The sequence below is a fragment of the Hypanus sabinus genome, unplaced genomic scaffold (genome assembly GCF_030144855.1).
Source record: "Hypanus sabinus isolate sHypSab1 unplaced genomic scaffold, sHypSab1.hap1 scaffold_117, whole genome shotgun sequence".
Taxonomy (NCBI): domain Eukaryota; kingdom Metazoa; phylum Chordata; class Chondrichthyes; order Myliobatiformes; family Dasyatidae; genus Hypanus; species Hypanus sabinus.
In genome coordinates, this window is record NW_026779229.1 from 647,075 (window position 1) to 666,803 (window position 19,729).

The 19,729-nt window shown below is 42.7% G+C and overlaps 2 non-coding genes across 2 annotated transcripts; both read right to left on the bottom strand.

Moving 5' to 3' along the window:
* Positions 1–2,555: 2,555 nt before the first annotated feature.
* Positions 2,556–2,641, bottom strand: trnay-gua (transfer RNA tyrosine (anticodon GUA)). Its single transcript is given in 2 exon segments — positions 2,556–2,591; positions 2,605–2,641. It is a non-coding gene; the product is annotated as a tRNA-Tyr (tRNA).
* A 509-nt stretch (positions 2,642–3,150) lies between these two features.
* trnaa-agc (transfer RNA alanine (anticodon AGC)) lies at positions 3,151–3,223 on the bottom strand. The gene has a single exon. It is a non-coding gene; the product is annotated as a tRNA-Ala (tRNA).
* Positions 3,224–19,729: the final 16,506 nt, after the last annotated feature.

The window sequence follows — 19,729 nt, forward strand, 5'->3', positions numbered from 1 at the left end:
TTGTACAGAATGTTTCCAGAAATGCCGAATTAAACCAAGGGGCATTTTTACCGTTGGGGCGAGATTCATAATATGCTGCTCTACTGATGGGGATGACTGTGTAAAGTGATTTGGAATGACATTAAATTGTCCGTTTAAGTGGGCACAGTTCATTGTCAGCGCGTCACTTTAATTTTGAGCTACTACTGGGTGGATAGCCTTAAGAAAAGTTAACTGAATTGAATTGAATATATTTGAAAGGCAGAACTGCTGGGAACAACAACGTTTTCTGTAAGTTCAATTTATTCATGCGTTTGTAGAGCAGGTGTAGATTTATTTTCGGAATGCGAAAACTATTTGACCCTTTCAACTGAGCGGTATAGACATCTAAAATATTTCAAAACTGAAACAGCGGGGGAGAGCAGAAGAACATTCACCTGCTCTCTGAATCTGGTCTGTGTCACTCCGTAGATAAATGTATTCGTGCAGCTGTTGAAATTCTGAATCACAGAACCCCAAAACTGTGCCTGAAAAAGCCGGATAGACGTTTCCAGGCCTGTGTAGAGGCATCGCATGAGAATGAAGACCAGAGTGGTTGTCGCCCACAGAGAAGGAAACTCACCGACAGGCTGATGAGCAGAATGATGGATTGTCTCCGACTCTCCATCTCCGGATCTCGCTGTTTCCCGCAATTTCCCCGTCCCTGCAGTCCCCTGCGGACTCTACTCTCCGCCAGTATCTGTCTGACGGTCAGGGCATTGACGGTCAAAATGAGGAAGAAAGGAAGTAGCGGATTTAGCAGATGGTCCACCCAATAAAACCCTTCAAACAATCCCGTGAATGGAAGAGCGGGCCTATTGGTACAGATCCAGTCACCATTTTCCAACAAAGCTGTTCCATTCATATGCTGCAAATAAAATGGGATATTTTTTAAACAGAAACCGATATATATTGCGCCAATCACTAATCCTGCAGTTCTGGGGGTGCAGTATTTCGTTTTAAATTTAGAGGAGCAAATGGCCACAAAGCTATGGAAAGTGAAAGCGACAGTAAACCACACGGAACAGTCAACGGACACGTGACACAGGACGTAGTGGACAAGGCAGAATGGAGCGTTGTCCAGGACTCCGCAATGAAATCCGTATGCTCGACCCATCTGGTAGAACAGGACTTCGATAATCACCACCATTAGATCCGCCGCAGCCATCGCCACCAGGTATCGCGTGACGCATTTGGAGAGACCGCAGTTTCCCCGGCGGAGAATGATGATCGCCACAAGGTTAACTGCAGTGAATCAAAAATGACCAAAAATAAGAATATAGAAATTCAAAAGTATTCTTTGTAGAAACACAGTCGTCAATTGTTCTTTTAAAATTAAATCTCTGTTGGACATTATCAGTGGAAGTAAAAAGATACTTTGCTTGTTTGAACACGTGACCGCATTATAAAGCGTTTTACAGGAGCGCATGCTCACATTAATCTCTTCACGTTCACGGATGCAGCTGCGATGAGCGGAGTCCAGGAATGATAGATCACAGAAACGGGTCCTTCGGACCAATATCTCCATGCTAACCGACGTGGCCATCTGATACCATTGTCCGTGATTGGATCAGATCCGTCTAATTGCCCATGTGTACTTCAAGTATTGTTAACGACTCTGTATCGCCCATTTCCTTTGTTAGGCTGTTCAATACACAGAGCAACTTCTATGTGAGGAAACGTCGCTGGTGATCCAGCTACATTTCTGCCCTCAATAAAATTCCACTCGGCCGAACCTCTCCCTGTAACTCAACCCCGACAGTCCGTGCAGCATCTGTGTGAATGCTGTCTGCACTCTTCAGCGGACTTCTGCCTTTCCTATAACAGGGCGACAAGACTGTTCACAGAACTCCAAGCGCGGTATCTCCAAGGAGAGGGGGAGTGTAATTGAAGAGCGCATCTACGCTTCTTTCCGAAAGTCTGAGTTACTATTCAATTGCAAGGTCTGATTCTGAAAACAAGATCTTGCACCGCAGCAACCTTCCCTCTGTTTTATTTTACTGCTTCGGGGACAAACCATTGCTCTGGGCAGAAAATTGTTACCCGGTCTTAAAAGTTCTCGGCACTTGGAATGTTTTTTTAAATCTGTAATATCCATGTCAAACGATGACAAAACACACGTAAACACTGTCAGGCAGTCACAATTGACGGGGAGGATGCAACAGTGAAATGTCCTGACGGGAAGGCGATGGTAGTTCCTGAACAGTGAGCGACCGACTTCCATTCTGTCTTCATTGTGACCATTTGTGACAGAGTTGTAACTTGAAACAATGACAATGCACGTACACAGAAGCTAACCTTTTTCAATGTAGATGTGGTTAGTTTAGCGTTTTGCACATTTATAGATTATATTCATTAATACAGTTAAACTCGTCATTATATTACCAAAGATTTTAGCATAATTTCAAAATGATGTTAACCTGGTAAAAAAGGAAATTCCAGCTGCTTGTCCACAAATGCCACGTTCGCGGGGGAATTTCAATCATGGCGAGGCTGTGGTATGGAATTGACGATGGGCGCAGTAAAAGAAGTCCTGATCCTTCGAGCCGGAATCGAACCAGCGACCTAAGGATGACTCCATTTCCTCTACAGTCCTCCGCTCTACCAACTGAGCTATCGAAGGAAAAGCGACACCAAGTTTCTCCACGTTGGGTCCGACCGACAATCATTATGCAGATTTCAGCCTGGCATCTGTCGACCGATGGCAAAAGCCTGCCTATGGCAACGATCTCGTCCTTCCAGCACTGGGGGCCACAGGCCACGGGATGACGCCTATCACCGCGCTTCTGACAATTCTCGGGACACTGCGATTCCAACACAGCTCTTTGATCGTCCTCGCCCGTTCAAATCAAAGGTTACTCAGCTTTCACTTTTCACCCAGTAACCAGGGCAATGTCCTTCTAACCACTCACCCGATTTATGCCGGAATCGTCGCCTGCAGCTCATTCATTACTGAAACACCAGCTGCCAGCCGGCTTTTCCTCCTATCTGCTTTCAACGCAGCAAACCTACGACATTTTCTCGCTGCCCTTTGACAGAGACACTTTCCGCTCGCTCAGCGCCAACCGCATCTTTTGTGAAATCCAAGTTCAGGAATTTGATGCGAGGAATCCTCTGAATACAAAATGTCGATGGAGAATGCGAGCATCGATCTCGCTACCTCTCGCATGCTAAGCGAGCGCTCTACCATTTGAGCTAATTCCCCAGCACATCGCGCTGACTTATAATTTGCACCATTGGACAAACATCATTGCATGCCTGCCACTGTTCACCGATGCACAATCAGCAGCTCACAGACAGGCACACACACTCACTCACTCAGCAGTAGCTGAGAGCGGCGTGAGGTCTCTGCTTCCGTATCAGTAATCGAAAGGTACTTACCCGGGAGACCGACAATTACAATTAAGGTGTAACAAATATCCCTGTCTGGAAACATTGTTAATCCAAGGCTGTTCTGTTCGGAATGTTGTCAATTTCCAAATTTCCCTCTATGGATAGCTGAGACCCCGTGAGTGGGGATAAAAGAAAGGTCTGGAGAGACACCCTAGTGGACACTGATTGACTGTCGGGAACCCACAGAAAGGTGGGGGCTTCGGAGACCGAACCAGGTGATCGGTCAGTAAAGCTCACAGATTTACAGCAGGGCCGGTGGGGACTTGTCTGTGTGTCCACTCATGCCAGAGTGAAGAGTCCACCACAGAAGAACGGTCTAGCTGAAGGACGGAGGGGTTATAACTGAATGACCACAAAAACACGACAGATTAAGAAAGCCACAAAAGGTTTTCCTGCCACAGCTGTTGCTGTTACATCTCGCTCGCTCGCTCTCCGTCGTTCTCGCTCTCTCTCCAACGTTTTCAACACAAGTATAATCACCTCAGCATTTATGAACTGAACTCTATACTTTCCTATGACAATTCATTTACCCCTGGACATCGATAGAGCTTGTTTATTATTGCTTATTATTATTCCTACATTTTAGGTTAATTACTGCTAACTTGTTTTATATGTATATTTGCATTTTTGATATTGTATTGTGTAGTTTACTAATAAACACCTTTAGTTTGGTACCACCAGACTCCAACGGATTCTTCTCTCTCTGCTGATCAGACACCCAGTTACGGGGTATGTAACAAGTTCATCAAACAAACAGCTCCATAAGATGTCATATCACATATCATATCACAAAATATATATCACAAAATTTCCACAAAGTATTTATCTGGGATATACACTTATAAAAAACAGTGGAAACAAAAATACAAACAAACAAAAGGAAAGAACTACGTACAGGTAGGGAGTGATTTTTTTTACAACAGATTCATTGATCTGTGAGATTAAAATCAGGCCTATGAGGCATTATGTAGTTAAACCATTTTCCCCAATATGAATCAAATTGTTCCAGCTTATGATTAACACAAGCTGTTATCTACTCCATTTTGCAATTGTCCATTGTAATTTCCATCCATGTATTTAAAGTTGGGCTTTCCTGTGATAACCATTTTCTAGAAAAAGTCTTTTTACCAGCCACCAAGAGTATATTCAGTAAATATTTATCTCATTTCATCCATTCTTGAGGTATACATCCAAAATATATGGTCTTACTCTCCAAGGGTATTTTACATTTAAAGATGTCTTGTTAGGGCATTATGTATCCCCCTCCTATAGTTTTTGATAAAAAGGCAGTCCCAAAAAATATGATAATGATTTGCATTTTGATTTCCATAATTTCTTCAGCAGACAGGGGGGTTACCATCATAATGGGATTTCTGAGAAGGTGTAATAAAATATCTTATTAAGTTTTTCCATCCGAACTCCCTCCATTTCTGTGAATTGGTGACCTGCCGTTGATATCTCCATATTGATGATCATCCTTCCTCAGATATAATTATCCCTCCTTCCTTCTCCCATTTTGACTTAATGTATGAAGTCGAATGTGTTTTACATTTGCCACTCCTTTATACATGCTTGAAATGATTCTACTACCATTATCTGAATTATATGCTTTTCTAAAGAGTTCTATCAAGCATGTATTTGCTTTGGTTACATTTTTAAGCGTCTTATTAACATATTGTCGCATTTGTAAATACCGATAAAAATCTTGTTTTTCTAATAAATGTTTCTCTTTAAGCATTTCAAAACTGAACAGTGTTCCGTCTTTTATTATGTTGCAAAGAACTGTTATTCCTTTAGCTGTCCAGTACTTAAATCTAGCATCCAATTTATTTGGTGTAAAATCAGAGTCATATGCACACCATTTAAGAATTGCAATATCTTCCTCTAGATTATATTCATTTATAGTAGTTTTCCATATTTTAAGAGTCACTTTCACCCATGGGTTATCAATAGTATTTATGTAACTTTGCAGGTCGTTATCAGCCTAAATTGCTTGTATGGGGATGGGAAGTACCCGCTCCTCAATGTTTTTCCAATGAGTGTCATATGCTGGGTTGCACCAACATATCACAGCTCTCAACTGTGCTGCAATATAATAATCTCTAAGAGAAGGTAGGCCCCATCCCCCCTTTTCCTTTGCTAATTGCAAAGTTTTGAGACGAACTCTAGGCCTTTTACCCTGCTGAATATACTTTGATAGCATCTTGTTCCATTGATTGAATTGATTTTGATTAATCTCTATTGGTAAGGTCTGAACGAGATATAACAGTCTGGGCCGTGTATTCATTTTAGTAGACTCAATCCTTGAACTGAAAAAATGAATCAGGCTCCATCATGACACATATTGCTTAATTTTTTTATATAAAGGCTGATAACTACATTGTGATAATTTTGCCAAATCTTTTGGGATAATGATGCCCAAATATGTGAAAGACTGTGTGCCATGCCCAGGGGTATCAACTTTCAATTTCTATTGTGCGCTATAGTAATATGAAAGTAGCTGGGTTTTATCTATGTTGATCTTGTATTCTGATAATTGACCATATTGTTCAAAGGATTGCATCAATTTAGGTAAAGAGTATGTTGGTTGCCCTAGATAGATCAAAATGTCATCCGCATAACAAGCCAATTTATGCTCTGTCCCTTTAATAATAATTCCCCTGATATCCTCATTTTGTCTGATGTATTGAGCTAATAGTTCCAAAGATAGTGCGAAGAGTAGTGGTGGCCATGCACAATTCTGTCTCATACCCCTTTCTAGGGTAAGACTATTTAATAAACATCCATTGACTTTAATCCTAGCAGCAGGATTGTCATATAGTGTCTGTATAGTTTTAATAATTGTGTCTTGGAAAACAAATCTATGTAAAGCTCTGCAGAGTAAATTCCAATTAACCGAATCAAGTGCTTTTTCAGCGTCCATGCTTACCACTATTGCATCGATATTATTTTGTGTATATGATCCAAAATGTGAAGTGTCCTTTGTATACTGTCTTGTGTCTGGCGTTGTCGTATAAAACCAGTCTGATCATTACCTATCAGTATGGGTAGAAATTCCTCTAATCATTTGGCCACGATGGAGGTAAATAACCTATAATCTACATTAAGAACGGATATTGTTCTAAATTACCCGCATTCCATTTTATCCTTGCCTTTTTTCGGTATAGCTGAGATTATCGCTTCCATCCAACTGGGTGGCATTTGTGCCTTTTTAAGGGGCCAGTTCAGTGTGGGGAGTAAAACAGGAATTAACTCATTTTTAAATTATTTGTACCACTCTGCCGTCTACCCATCGAATCATGCTGGCTTGCTTAATTTAAGCCGACTAATTGAAGCTTTTTAATCAACTTCAGTTATGTCATCAGTCATCCTTCTATTTTGTTCTTCGCTTAAAGTGGGTAACTCTAGAGAATTCAAGAAGGTGTCAATTTGGGTTATGCTTCCCCCTGGAACTTTGGAATATAGTGTTCTGTAAAACACTTCAGAAGTTTCTTGCATTTCACTTAGCTTATTTTTTTTTATCATTTTCGTTCTTGTGTCCCGAATTCTATGAATTGTATTTTCTGCTAATTTTTTTTTCAGTTTCCACGCCATTATAGATTTCAATCCACTTTCATAATGTCTCTGTTTCAGAACCATTTAATTTTTCCTGATTTCTTTCGTAGCCAAATTATTTATTTAATTCCTAATTCTTTTAATTTCCCCTAATGTATCCTGTGCCAAATTCAATTTGTGTTTTTTCTCTAGTTCTTTCAGCTTATTTTCTAAATCCCCTTATGTTTTATTCCTTTTTTTCTTATTTGAAGATATCGCTATAATTTTCCCTCTTAAGACCGCTTCAGATTATCGTATAAAATGGGAGGTGAAACCTTTCCATTATCATTAAATTCCAAGCAGAGACCAATTTCTTTTTTTAATTTGTTCCTTAAAGTACGGATCATTTAGTAGACTTGAATTTAGTTTCCAAATAGTATTCTTTGTTTGTAGGTCAAAATCAACATTATCACTTAAATGAGTTTCCTGTAAATATACCACATGGGTTTGTTCCATTTTTTCATTTTGGATAAAATTCTCTTAAGTTTGATTGTATTTAATAGCCCATTTACATTAAAATAAATGAATTTTACCTTGTCCTTATCCATCTGTATTTATCTGTCAATGTATCATTGAAATTAGAATAACACTTAATCGATCTACTCCCTGTACAAATAAGAACCAAGAAACGCAAATAATAACAAAAATGGCAACAGACGTGTGACTCCAAGGCTGAGGTCTCCAGTAGACGACCCTGCGTTGAGCTAGATGAAATGTCTAGCTGTGGGGATAACCCCTCCTACTTGTGAGTTGAGGGCCCCCATTGCAGTATTCTTAAATGCCAGTGAACAAATCCATTACACAGAAAATATTTCCCTGTTTACTCCTATCTCTCTATATACACACGCAAACATACGCACACACGCACACACACACACACATATATATTCTCATTTTGCTGGGGAAAAAGGAGTAAGTGAGCGAATAGAGAATAACAACTAAGTAATATAAACAACAACACACGCGAAATGCTGATGGAACACTGCAGGCCAGGCAGCATCTATAGGGAGAAGCGCTGTCGACGTTTCTGGCCTGCTGTGTTCCACCAGCATTTTGTGTGTGTTGTTGTTTGAATTTCCAGCATCTGCAGATTTCCTTGTGTTTGCTAAGTAATATAAAATCCACATTATAATGTATTTTTCGAGATAGGTATATCACCGTGTGCTTTTGCTCTTGTTTGTCTTTTCAGCATTTTTAAAGTTAGCCAAATCTTATGGCTCTTCTGAAAGGGGTGAGGATTGTCTTTGCGACACTCCCGGTCTCTTCCTGATATGTTTCTCTCGGCTTCCTCCCGTCTCCTGCCTTCTCGTTTCTCGCACTATTTCCCAAGCCGAGCGGGACATTTCCTCAGCCAGGCTTTCTTTCGTTTTGCTCATGCTGACGGGCAACCCACTGGCCTTCATGTCTGTAGTCGCCTCTTCCACTGTCTGGGACAACTGCATCCCATTGTCATAAAACACTCGATGTTTAGCAGCGTACGGAGTTTGAAATGTAATCTTATTTTTCTTTAATGCTCGTTTTACTTCGGAGTATTCTTTGCGTTTCTGGAGGACCGCGGGGTGTGTAATCTTGGTCGAAATATATTAATTTATACTCTAAAAACAATATCAATACCCGGAGACTTCTAACAAGACACGGAGGATTCTATCCACAGTCCATCGTCCAGCGACACTGGAATAAAGTACGACGGGGGCTAGGAAGGGTCAAGGCCACAGTCCTGGATGAAATGAGAAACACCCATGAATATGTCAAGAAGATGGTCCCTATGGCACTTATGGGAATACGTCACAGAGCAGGAAGTGGATATGGAAACAGAAGAAGCTGAACCAGAGCCAGAGGACCAGAGGCCATGGAAGGACAAGCCACAGCACGTGTGATGTACCATTGCCGTATATCAGAGGTGGTTGTCACAAGAATGTCTTATCAATGGCGAAATGGCAGGGCTGACGGGCAGACAGAGGCGCTGCTCATGGCTGCACAGGAACAGGGGCTGAGCACAAGAGGTGTGTCGCACCTGAAGAACATGTGGATGGACAAACCTCTGGGAGTTCACAGCCTTTCACAGGCACTTCTGAGAAGCAATGCCTCTGGCAAAGATAGTTACACGTTCGACTGAGATCAATGAGGTACCAGCGGACGACAGGATTGCCGTTTCATCCGAAGGGCTCAAAGGAGGAGCTGGGGAACTGAGGGCCAGTGAGCCTCATATTACTGGTGAGAAATGCAGAGAAGGGATTCTGAAGAGCCGGATTGGGCGATAATGTTTCGCGAATTGAACTGAGTTTATAAGCATGTCAACAAAAAGTTAGAAGAATGTGTAGTGCTAGGCACTCACTACCGGAGCATTGATATTGACATCGTGATAGGTGGCACAATGTGCTAGATGGATGGGGGTTGTCCTTATTTAGGAGTACAGGACTGGGGCTAGTGATGCGTCGCAGCGATCAATGTTGGGTTTTTGATAAATCACTACACAGGTCCTTAATTATAGATCCGGCATCAACACCAGGGAAGCATGACTTGCATAAGGTTCCAGGGTCATAAAACAAAATCTAAAATACTGTCTGCGGGTTTTCTGGCGGCTTAAACGTATGACGCTGTTTCATATCATAACAGAGGAGGCTTAACTGCGAACTGCTCGAGTTTTGGAATTTGTGAATTGTATTGTCACGCTGCACGCAGGAAGATTCAACAAAACTAGAAATTTTATTAATCAAACTGAAAAAAGCGCCAAAAGCAGTAGCAATTACACATTCTTGTACAATTTGAAATAACTCGGCCGTAATTTCATTACGCAAGGACCAGGCCGACAGAGCCCCGAGGGTTTAGCCCTTCAACTTTAAATACACTCAAGGGTACGGAGGAATCCTTGTCCAGCTGATTAAACCCCCGATTCGTGAGCAGCTTACAGGTCACCATTGTGATAAGAGGCAAAAGTCCAAGGGTACTTAATTGGACGCCGGCAAAGTCTCAAGGAAATTTAATGGGAACTATCCGGGGGCAATGGCTGCTCACATGGGAGTGAGAGAAGACTCAACTATAACACATCAACACCAGAAACGCAACAATACTTTACAACTAACATTACTAAATCTCAGAGAACACGGACACACACCAAAAAAAATCAGTAAGGAAGGCTGAGAACTCCAGAATACTCCATCGGCGACCCGGGTTTGTGACAGAACCCGCCCAACTGTGACCGGCACCTGACGGCCTACCGAGATCTTGAATGTACAATGGAATTCTGAACTGAAGCCAAGATCCGAAATATTCCTGGTTCCTCCAGACCTTATCCGTCACAAACTACAAAGTATTGTAGGTGTCCCTTTAATTTCGTGAGTTAAACAGTCTATGGATTGTGTAAACTGTCTCACCGTCTGAACTCCTAGGTGGAGTGTGTGGCTTGGGATTCCGGGTCAAATTAATTGTTTCAATTTCGATGCAAGAAAGGTGGGATGAAATCTCATAGAACGGGGAAGCTGTCATCCGTATGCTAACGGGTTAATTTTCCTAATGTATTTGAGGAGACTGATAAAGCGAGTTGTTAGTTTACGTGATTCTCGTTTAGGTGGAAGATAATTATCTCAAAGCCAGTTCCACTGAGCAGAGCTGGGAGGTGAATCGAGCACCTCTGTCTGATACACTATCAGTGGGAAACCGTGTAGACGGAAACCCTGGCGCATGAGTTGTTCTGCGGTTTGTCCGGCTGATGGGAAATTCTTTAGAGCAATGAATCAGCAAGCCCTGGAAAACCTATGGAGCACAAGTGAAATAGTGGAAAGGGAAGTGACGGAGTCAGACTGGTAATAAAATCTTCAGAAAGGTTAGACCGGAGAGTGAAGGACAGGGTAGAGAAATGAGGGCTGCTCCGCACGACATTCCTGCGACCAGCAATATCAACCGACGTTGACTGGATGAGCGATAGCCCGGGTTGCCAAGAGGATAAGAGTGATGATCATTTACATCAGAGTGAGAACAAAGGTGAGCAAGGAAAAGGGTCAGTTTATGATGGTGAGAATCCCTGTCCGCCACGGAATTTACCCAGTGAACTGGACACAAGGATGTCATCCGCTCCATATTCTTTTCGCGGCGAATTATAGGATTCATCTCGAAAACATGGCTCCCTGTCTCTGCATAGCCTTTAAAGTCTCCTGGTGAACCTGACTCCATTACAGTATCGGGCTAGCGCCCTCCAATTCACAAGCAGTTATACTTTGTAAAACACATCGGGACGTTCAACTCACCGCCAACGCCCCTCCCGCATTCATCAGGCCCAGAAAGCAACAGATTTTGAAAGGTCCTCAAAGAGGAAGATAAATCCCCGTGAAATACAAAATATTAGATAGAACATTGGCGCTGATACAGGGTTTCGATTCGAAACGTCGACAATTACTTTAACCTACAGATCATGCTCAATTTGAGTCCTCCTTGAGGTTGTATGCTGCCATGGAAATCTTGACCTTGACCGAGGTATTGCGTCCGATAGCAGGCATAGTACCTCAGGAAATACTAGGAAGTTACCGGACTGTAACCTCCGTGGATTCCTGAGAAACGGAGTTCACTTAGTGCAGAGTCAGTCCAGGACTGTTCATACAAACGGAACAAGAAGTATTTGAACGGGTGTAAATCAGATGACGGACCGGAGCGCTGCTGAGTACATGGGAATGTGTGAAGTCAGTGGCAGCTTCTGGAAGAAATATCGTGTTCATTGGAAGGTGGAAGGTTTACGGTATCGTGGATAACATATGGGGAATTGGGCAACCAGTTGAGTTTGGTGGCGAGGTGTAGAGTCATTGGGAAAAGTCGGTATGAATGGGGTCAGTGGGATCTGTTGGGGCTGTGGTCCAGTGTGGAGGTATGGTTTCAAAGGAACTATGGCGAATGTGCTGTGTTGGAGGAAGCTGTTGGAGAGGAGGATTCAGAACGGAACATTTTGTCGAAGATTGGGTCAGTAGGAAATATATTTGGAGGTGTGCGGTTCGTAGAGGAGCTGGTGGAATATCGATCAATGGAGTGGCCGACGTGTAATTGCCCAATCAGGGGTTAATGTGGCGGTGTAACTGTTGGAATATTGTGGTCAGAGGGAAAATCTAATGGGGAGGAATAGAGCCATTGTCATACGTCGATCATGAAGAAGTGGGTTTTGAAGGTATTTTAAGGGAGGCGGTGTGATAATTGGGCTTGTTTAAAACTTTTGGAGTTCGGAAGTTCAATGGCAAGGACCCGTGGTAATGGAATGGACTCGGTTGCGTCTCACTGGGAAGAGATCTTGCAGTGACGTCTGGTCATTGGGAGTGGGTGGAGGGTGGGTGTGTTCAGTGTGAGAGCGTGGGTCAGTGATGGAGGCTTGTTGAAATTTCCGGATCAATGGGTTCCGGTAGGGTGCAAGGCGTTGAGGGATTGGAAGAGGCTTGTGGAGGAGATGTGGTGTCCGTATTGTTAGCTGATGCCGAGGTCTATGTGTCTAGTTGAAAACATAATTCGTCAGTGCAAGAATGTGGTGCAAGAGGCGTGGTTTCTTATCGGGATTCATTATAAAACACTGCTTAATCCTCAGTGTTCAATTTTAAATGCAATATTTCCTGTTACTCTATTACTCGTACTGCATCACTTGGTTATTCAACTCCAGACTTACTCAGCTCTATATTAATGTTAAGAACAACAATGTTCTGCTGCAACTGATCTCTGAGGAAATCGATTGTAACTCTTCCACCAGTCCAGGAAAAGGGAAACATAATAGAGTTCTGTTTTGTTTCTGTACAGAAACAGTTTCTATTATTCCAAGATATTTAATCTTTCTGACACCCAATTAACTTGCATCCTGTTATATAGCTTTTGGAAATCAGGACCTAACCCACTTGCTTATTCATCCGCTGTATCATTGGAGGATTCTGTCCCGTTTTGTTTTTAATTTTGGAAGGGATTTCACTTTAGAAATGCAAATTGTCGAAGTGACGACCGATAGACTCCATTCGCGGCATTTCATTCCTCTGTTTCGAATGCTGTTCTGAATCGAGACGCGTTATTTGTATTACCCGAGACTGACCGTTCATAGTGCGATCGGAAACAGTCCATGGTTCCTGCGCTTCATTTTTATATATTCACTGACAGATCCCTCACGTCTTCCATCTTTCAAGGATAATCTAATCCCTACCTCTCCAAACCTCTCATATAAATGAAAGTCAAGTGAGTTTAGCAATTGTATTGGAAAATTTTGTTTAATTGGCAAGAAATGAAGGTTTAACATGAGTAGTAAAACTTAATACTGTGATATACCTTACTAAGGCAAAATTGACAGTTTTACGTTAGTTCCGCTGAAGATAATGTGAAGTACCCCAAAAATCATTCATCCTCATAACAATGAAAGACTCATGACTACCGCCTTCCGGAATAGTTGGAGTATCGCTTGTCCCGCTCGTCCAATGTACTCACGGGTGACGGGCTCATGCTCGCGCTTCCAATTCATTTCCTTCAGCAGACCGGCAACAGCTACAATCGTAGAATAAGTGGATCAGCTGCAGAACTTCCTGCTGTATCTTTGACACTGTGGAATAGAAACATTTATAAATCCATGTTGTCCGTCCTATTCACGGATCATGGTGGAAATTTGTTTTTATTCCGTCATGTTGTTAATACGCTTGAGTATCGGGGAATCTGTTCATAACTCGACAGCGTTTCCGACAATTGGAATTAAAGTAAGTAAACCAATAGAATAACCCTCCCCCCAACACACACACACACACACACACACACACACACACACACACACACACACAGAGTTGGGAAAGTTAGTTCCACACGGACATGTGGCTGTATATATCAGTTGGGTTACTAGGGAGGTTCAGCTGTGTAAACCTACGGTCCGGCCTGTTCCAGACCATAAAAAACGTAAAGACATTCACTGCCTACTGACAAGTACAAGCAGTTTACTCAGTGCATTTGTAATTAGGATCTGTGATCGCTGCCGACCCGCTCAGGGATACCGCACCCCGTAATGGGAGATATGGATCAATGGCTTTGCAGTGCAAGGAACCGGAAAAGTAAATGCGGGAGCCCAAATAACTCGGGAAAATCTGAGTTTAATTGATTTCATCTGTTTTCAATGCCGGATTAGCGGTCAGATCGCCATTGCCAATATGATTGTGATACATTCTTCAGGTTTGTTATCAGTTTAATCGCGGTAAACAGTCATGTAATGGGTTTACGTTTGTTCGCATCACACTGATACTCGCTAGCTTCAAACGCTACTTCCGCGGGTAAACTCTGCGAGAGGGTCTGCATTACCTCCGACAGATCTTTTGATAAAAATGTTTAATATTAAATGAGCATTCATGGCTAAATGACATTTAGCTCCATTGGGCCATTACGCAGCACCATTACAGATCGTGCTCTGCGCATTATACGGGTTGATCACAGAAGGAGTATTATAAAAGGAGCAGCGGGAGGGTCAGCAGCTTCCAGAAGCCACAGCAATATACGTGTGAGATACGTCTTTGTCCGTCAGAGACGGATTCTCACGTTAGGGTCCAAATACGGAAATTCAAATGTCTGAATTTGAAAGCAATCATCAAACAGTGATTGCACCCAGAAGCAGATACGAGTTCCGGATTGCTAAACTGATTTTACGCCAAGCACACCCTGTCTACAATATTTCGTTCAGAAAAGGCTAATGTGAAACAAAGTGGTGCAACCTTTGCAACAATTTCGGGACGATTGTGATATTTATACAGATGGAAACTACTTGTTAATAAATGAATGTTTTAAAGTGCTGTAGCAATTCTGGATTGTACAGTACGATTCCAGACATCCTGATTTAGACCATTTGAATAGATATGTTCTCCATCAAACAGCCAGCTCAATAGGACATGGGAGACTGATGTGTTCTCAAATTACAGCGATATTGGGCCGAAGCAAAAGCATATCTCATTCAGAGTGTGGGTTCCGATTTGTGCTGAAACTAGAGGGGTCTATTCAGACAGAAAAAAAGGCAAAAAAAAAAGTCTGCTAGTAAAATGCTGGCTATAGTAAGCAAACTGTAACATCAGGTAAAGGGAAATACCAAGCAATACAGAAAGGGATTGGATGCCGGGATTGGCAGCCACGGCCAGACCATTCCATAGATTCAGCTATTGAACGCTTCGAGAATGGATCGATGCTTTTTCAACATTGGATACTCGGGTGAGATAATGTGCAAGGTAAAATACATTTTACAGAAGGACAGTAAACAAGCAACTGACAGTAATATAACACCCTGGTCAGACCCCACTTGGAGTTCTGTGTTCAGTTCTGTCCCCCTCACTACGGGATGAATGTGGAAACCATAGAAAGGGTGCAGAGATTTACAAGGATATTGCCTGGATTGGGAAGCATGCCTTATGAGAGTAGTTTGAGTGAACTCGGCCTTTTCTCCTGGGACCCGACAGAGGATGAGAGGTGTACAAGTTAATGGCAGGCATTGATAGTCATAGTCAGAGGCTTTTGCCCAGTGTAGAAATGGCTAACACAAAAGGACACAGGTATAAGGTGCTTGGAAGTAGGTACAGAAGAGATTCTAGTCGTAGTTTTTACGTGGTGGCCAGTGCGTGGAATGGGCTTTCGGCGACAGTGTTGGAGGTAGATACGACAGGGTCTTTTAAGAAACCCCGGCATGGCTATATGAAGCCTAGAAAAATTTAGGGCTTTTGGTATCCTGAGGTAATTTCTCAGTAAGTACATGTTCGGCACAGCATTGTGGGCCAAAGGGCTTGTATTGTGCTGTCGGTTTTCTATGTTTCTATGTAAATTATAGCAGGAAATGAGAGTATTTTACTGAAGAAAAGGGAAAGCTGAACTGTTGGGAGCAAAGGTATTGTTTGAGAACAGGAACGTTTTCAGAGAGCCCAATTTATTCATGGCTGATGTGGGTTTATTTTGCACGACACCTGCCGGTGACAATAAACCTGATTCTGATTCCGAAACGGGGAAGTTATCTGATGCTTTCTCCTGCTCGGTATGGACTTCCAAAAATCTTCAAAACTAAATTAGCCGGAGAGAGCAGAAGAGCTTTCATCTGCTCTCTGAATCTGGTCTGGGTCACTCCGTAGATAAATGTATTCGTGCAGCTGCTGAAATTCTGAATCACAGAACCCGAAAACTGTGCCTTAAAAAACCGGATTGACGTTTCCAGGTCTGTGTAGAGGCATCGCATGAGAATGAAGACCAGAGTGGTTGTCGCCCAACAGAGAAGGAAACTCGCCGACAGGCTGAAGAGCAGAATGATGGATTGTCTCCGACTCTCCATCTCCGGATCTCGCTGTTTCCCGCAATTTCCCCGTCCCTTCAGTCCCCTGCGTAATCTGCTCGCCGCCAGAATCTGTCTGACGGTCAGAGCATTGAGGGTCAAAATGAGGAAGAAAGGAAGTAGCGGATTCAACAGACGGTCCACCCAATAAAACCCCTCAAACGATCCCGAAATAAGAAATACACTCCTATCGAAACAGACCCAGTTATCACTCGTCAACCATGCTGTTCCTCCCATATATATGAAATAAAATGGGATGTTTTTTAAACAGAAACCGATAGATATTGCGCCGATCACCAAACTCGCAATTTTGGAGATGCAGTACTTCGTTTTAAATTTAGCAGAGCAAATGGCCACAAAGCGATCGAAAGTGAAAGCGACAGTAAACCAAGCGGAACAGTCAACGGCCACGTGACACAGGACGTAGTGGACAAGGCAGAACGGAGCGTTGCCCAGGACTCCGTAATGAAATCTGTAAGCTCGACTCATCTGGTAAAACAGGACTTCGATAATCACCACCATTAGATCCGCCGCAGCCATCGCCACCAGGTACCGCGTGACGCATTTGGAGAGACCGCAGTTTCCTCGGCTGAGAATGATGATTGCAACAAGGTTAACTGCAGTGAAGCAAAGATGACCAGCAATAAGAATAAACAAAATCAAACGTACTTTTTGGCAGAAACACAGCCGTCAATAGTTCTCTTGAAATTAAATCTCTGCTGGACATTATCAGTGGAAGTTAAAAGATACTTTACTTGTTTGAACACGTGACCGCAGCATAAAACGTTTTAAAGTTGCGCATGCTCACATTAATCTCTTCACGTTCACGGATGCAGCAGCGATGAGCAGAGTCAAAGAATGATAGAACACAGAAACGGGTCCTTCGGCCCAATATCTCCATGCCGACCGACGTGGCCATCTGATACAGTTGTTCGTGATTGGATCAGATTCGTCAAACTGTCCACGTGCACTTTAAATATTTTTAACGACTCTGTTTCTCCCATTTCCTTTGTCAGGCTGTTCAATACACAGAGCAACTTCTATGTGAGGAAACGTCGCTGGGAATCCAGCTACATTTCTGCCCTCTGAAAAATCTACCGCCTTTTGTTCACGATTCCCCTACCCCACGGAGTTGAATGGTTTAATTCACCTCGTCCGCCAACCACCTGCCTTTTGCAATAAAATGCCACTCGGCCGAACTTCTCCCTGCAACTCGATCCCAAGATTCCCTGCAGCAACTCTGTGAATACTGTCTGCACCATTTTTAGCGGACTTCTGCCTTTCCTATAACAGGGCGACCAAAACTGTTCACAGAACTCCAAGCGGGGTATCTCCAAGGAGAGGGGTAGTGCTATTGAAGTGCGCACCTACGCTTCTTTCCGAAAGTCTGAGTTTGATTCGATTGCAAGGTCAGATTCTGAAAACAAGATCTTGCACCGCAGCAACCTTCCCTCTCATTTATTTTACTGCTTCGGGGACAAACCATTGCTCTGAGCAGAACATCGTTACCCGGTCTTAAAAGTGCTCGGCACTTGTAATATTGTTTAAATCTGTAATATGCAATTCAATCGATGACAAAACATAACACACAAGACACGTAAACACTGTCAGACAGTCACAATTGACAGGGAGGATGCAACAGTGAAAAGTTCTGACGGGACGGCGATGGTGGTTTCTGAACAGTGAGCGACCGACTTCCATTCTGTCTTCATGTTGACCATTTGTGACAGTGTTGTAACTTGAAACAATGACAATGCACGTTCGCTGAAGCTAAAATGTTTCACTGTAAATGTGGTACGTTTAGTGTTTAGCACATTTATGGATTATATTCATTAATACAGTTAAATTCATCGTTATATTACCAAAGTTTTCGAAAGATTTTCGCAAAATTTCAAAATGATGTTAGCATCGTGTAAAAGAAATTCCAGCTGCTTGTCCACAAATGCCATGTTCGCGGGGGAGTTTCAATTATGACGAGGCTGCGCACCCCCGCATTTTAGAGGGAACTGTGCTGACACCAAGGAACATAGCTCAGAATTTGGTGACGGGAAATAAAAAAGGAATTGTCAAAGAATAGAAAACAGATTGGCCGTTAATTGAACAGTGCCCGGAGAAAGAGAAGGGGGAAATATGAGTTTACTTTTCAGAAGGAGGGAAGAGAATTTGTTTTTGGGGGGTGGGATTGGTGAAGCAGTCCAGTGACAAGTCTGCACGACCCAGGTTAAAACGACAACAGGGCAGGAGGTTGAGATGAACGGAACAGCATTTTAGGGATTTTTAATAATCACCTATTAAATCACCGCCGAGAGCGGCGTGAGGTCTCTGCTTTCGTATAAATATTCGAAAGGTACTTACCCGGGATACCGACAATTACAGTGACTGTGTAACAAATAGCCCTCTCTAGAAACATTGTTGATCCAAGGCTGTTCCGTTTGGAATGTTCCCAATTTCTAATTGTCATAGAAATTGTAAATAGCCAGTAAATGAACTCAAACAGTTATAAAAAAGCCCGGAGAGCACATTTCCTTTGCGGCTACTGGGTAAAACTCTTCACGGATCACACGTTGTTGAGAGTCCACCGCGTCTGGATGTTTCCGTCCTCAATGTAGCTGAAGCACAAAATGACGTACTTATATAGAAAAATCGGTCACCAAAAATGAAAACAACTTGTACAGTGACTGGTGCTAATTAACGCTAGATAGCAAAAATATCTCTGCTCTAACGAACCGTAATGCCAGTGGGGAAATAACATGCCTTATTTCATTCAACTGAACTCAACACCTGTCATGAAGCCTCAAGAGACGGCCAATGCTGGGCTCGCAACACCAAATGTGATGTTGTCAAACTACTCCGTGTAATGACAGGACATTATCTGCGCATCGCTGGGGACGACAGTAGTCTGTAATCCTGTGGGTGAGTCCACCTCATCAGCGCTGATTCCACACTCACATTGCGAGTGGAGTCTTTGTCTCGTTAATTCCCCGTGATGACGCACCTTTCATGTGATTCACTGTCACTTTGCTTGCGGGGATTGAATTTTAATGGACATTAACATGAATGATTTCTGGCGCAAACCCTCACTGTTTGCACTGTTACCGGAGTCAGTCGCAAACACAGATGTTGGCGAGTATGCGGCGCGAAATGCAAACCAGTGAACCCAGCATTACAGACATTGTCCGCTGCTGTACCAGACAGAGTAAAACAGAAAATATTGTGTCAACACCGGTCTTAATGCAAACAAGTAGCACTGACGATATTAAATATGTTACAGAGTTACTAGATGATATTCGAAGTTGAATTTCAGAAAGAAATTGATTCAGGAAAAAAGTGTATTAAACTGCTAAACAGAGATGAACTGCGTAATGGGGCATAAATACAGAGACACAGTAAAGCATCGGGATAATTAAACACAGCTATTCCTGAAGCACGCTGTTCTCGTGTTTA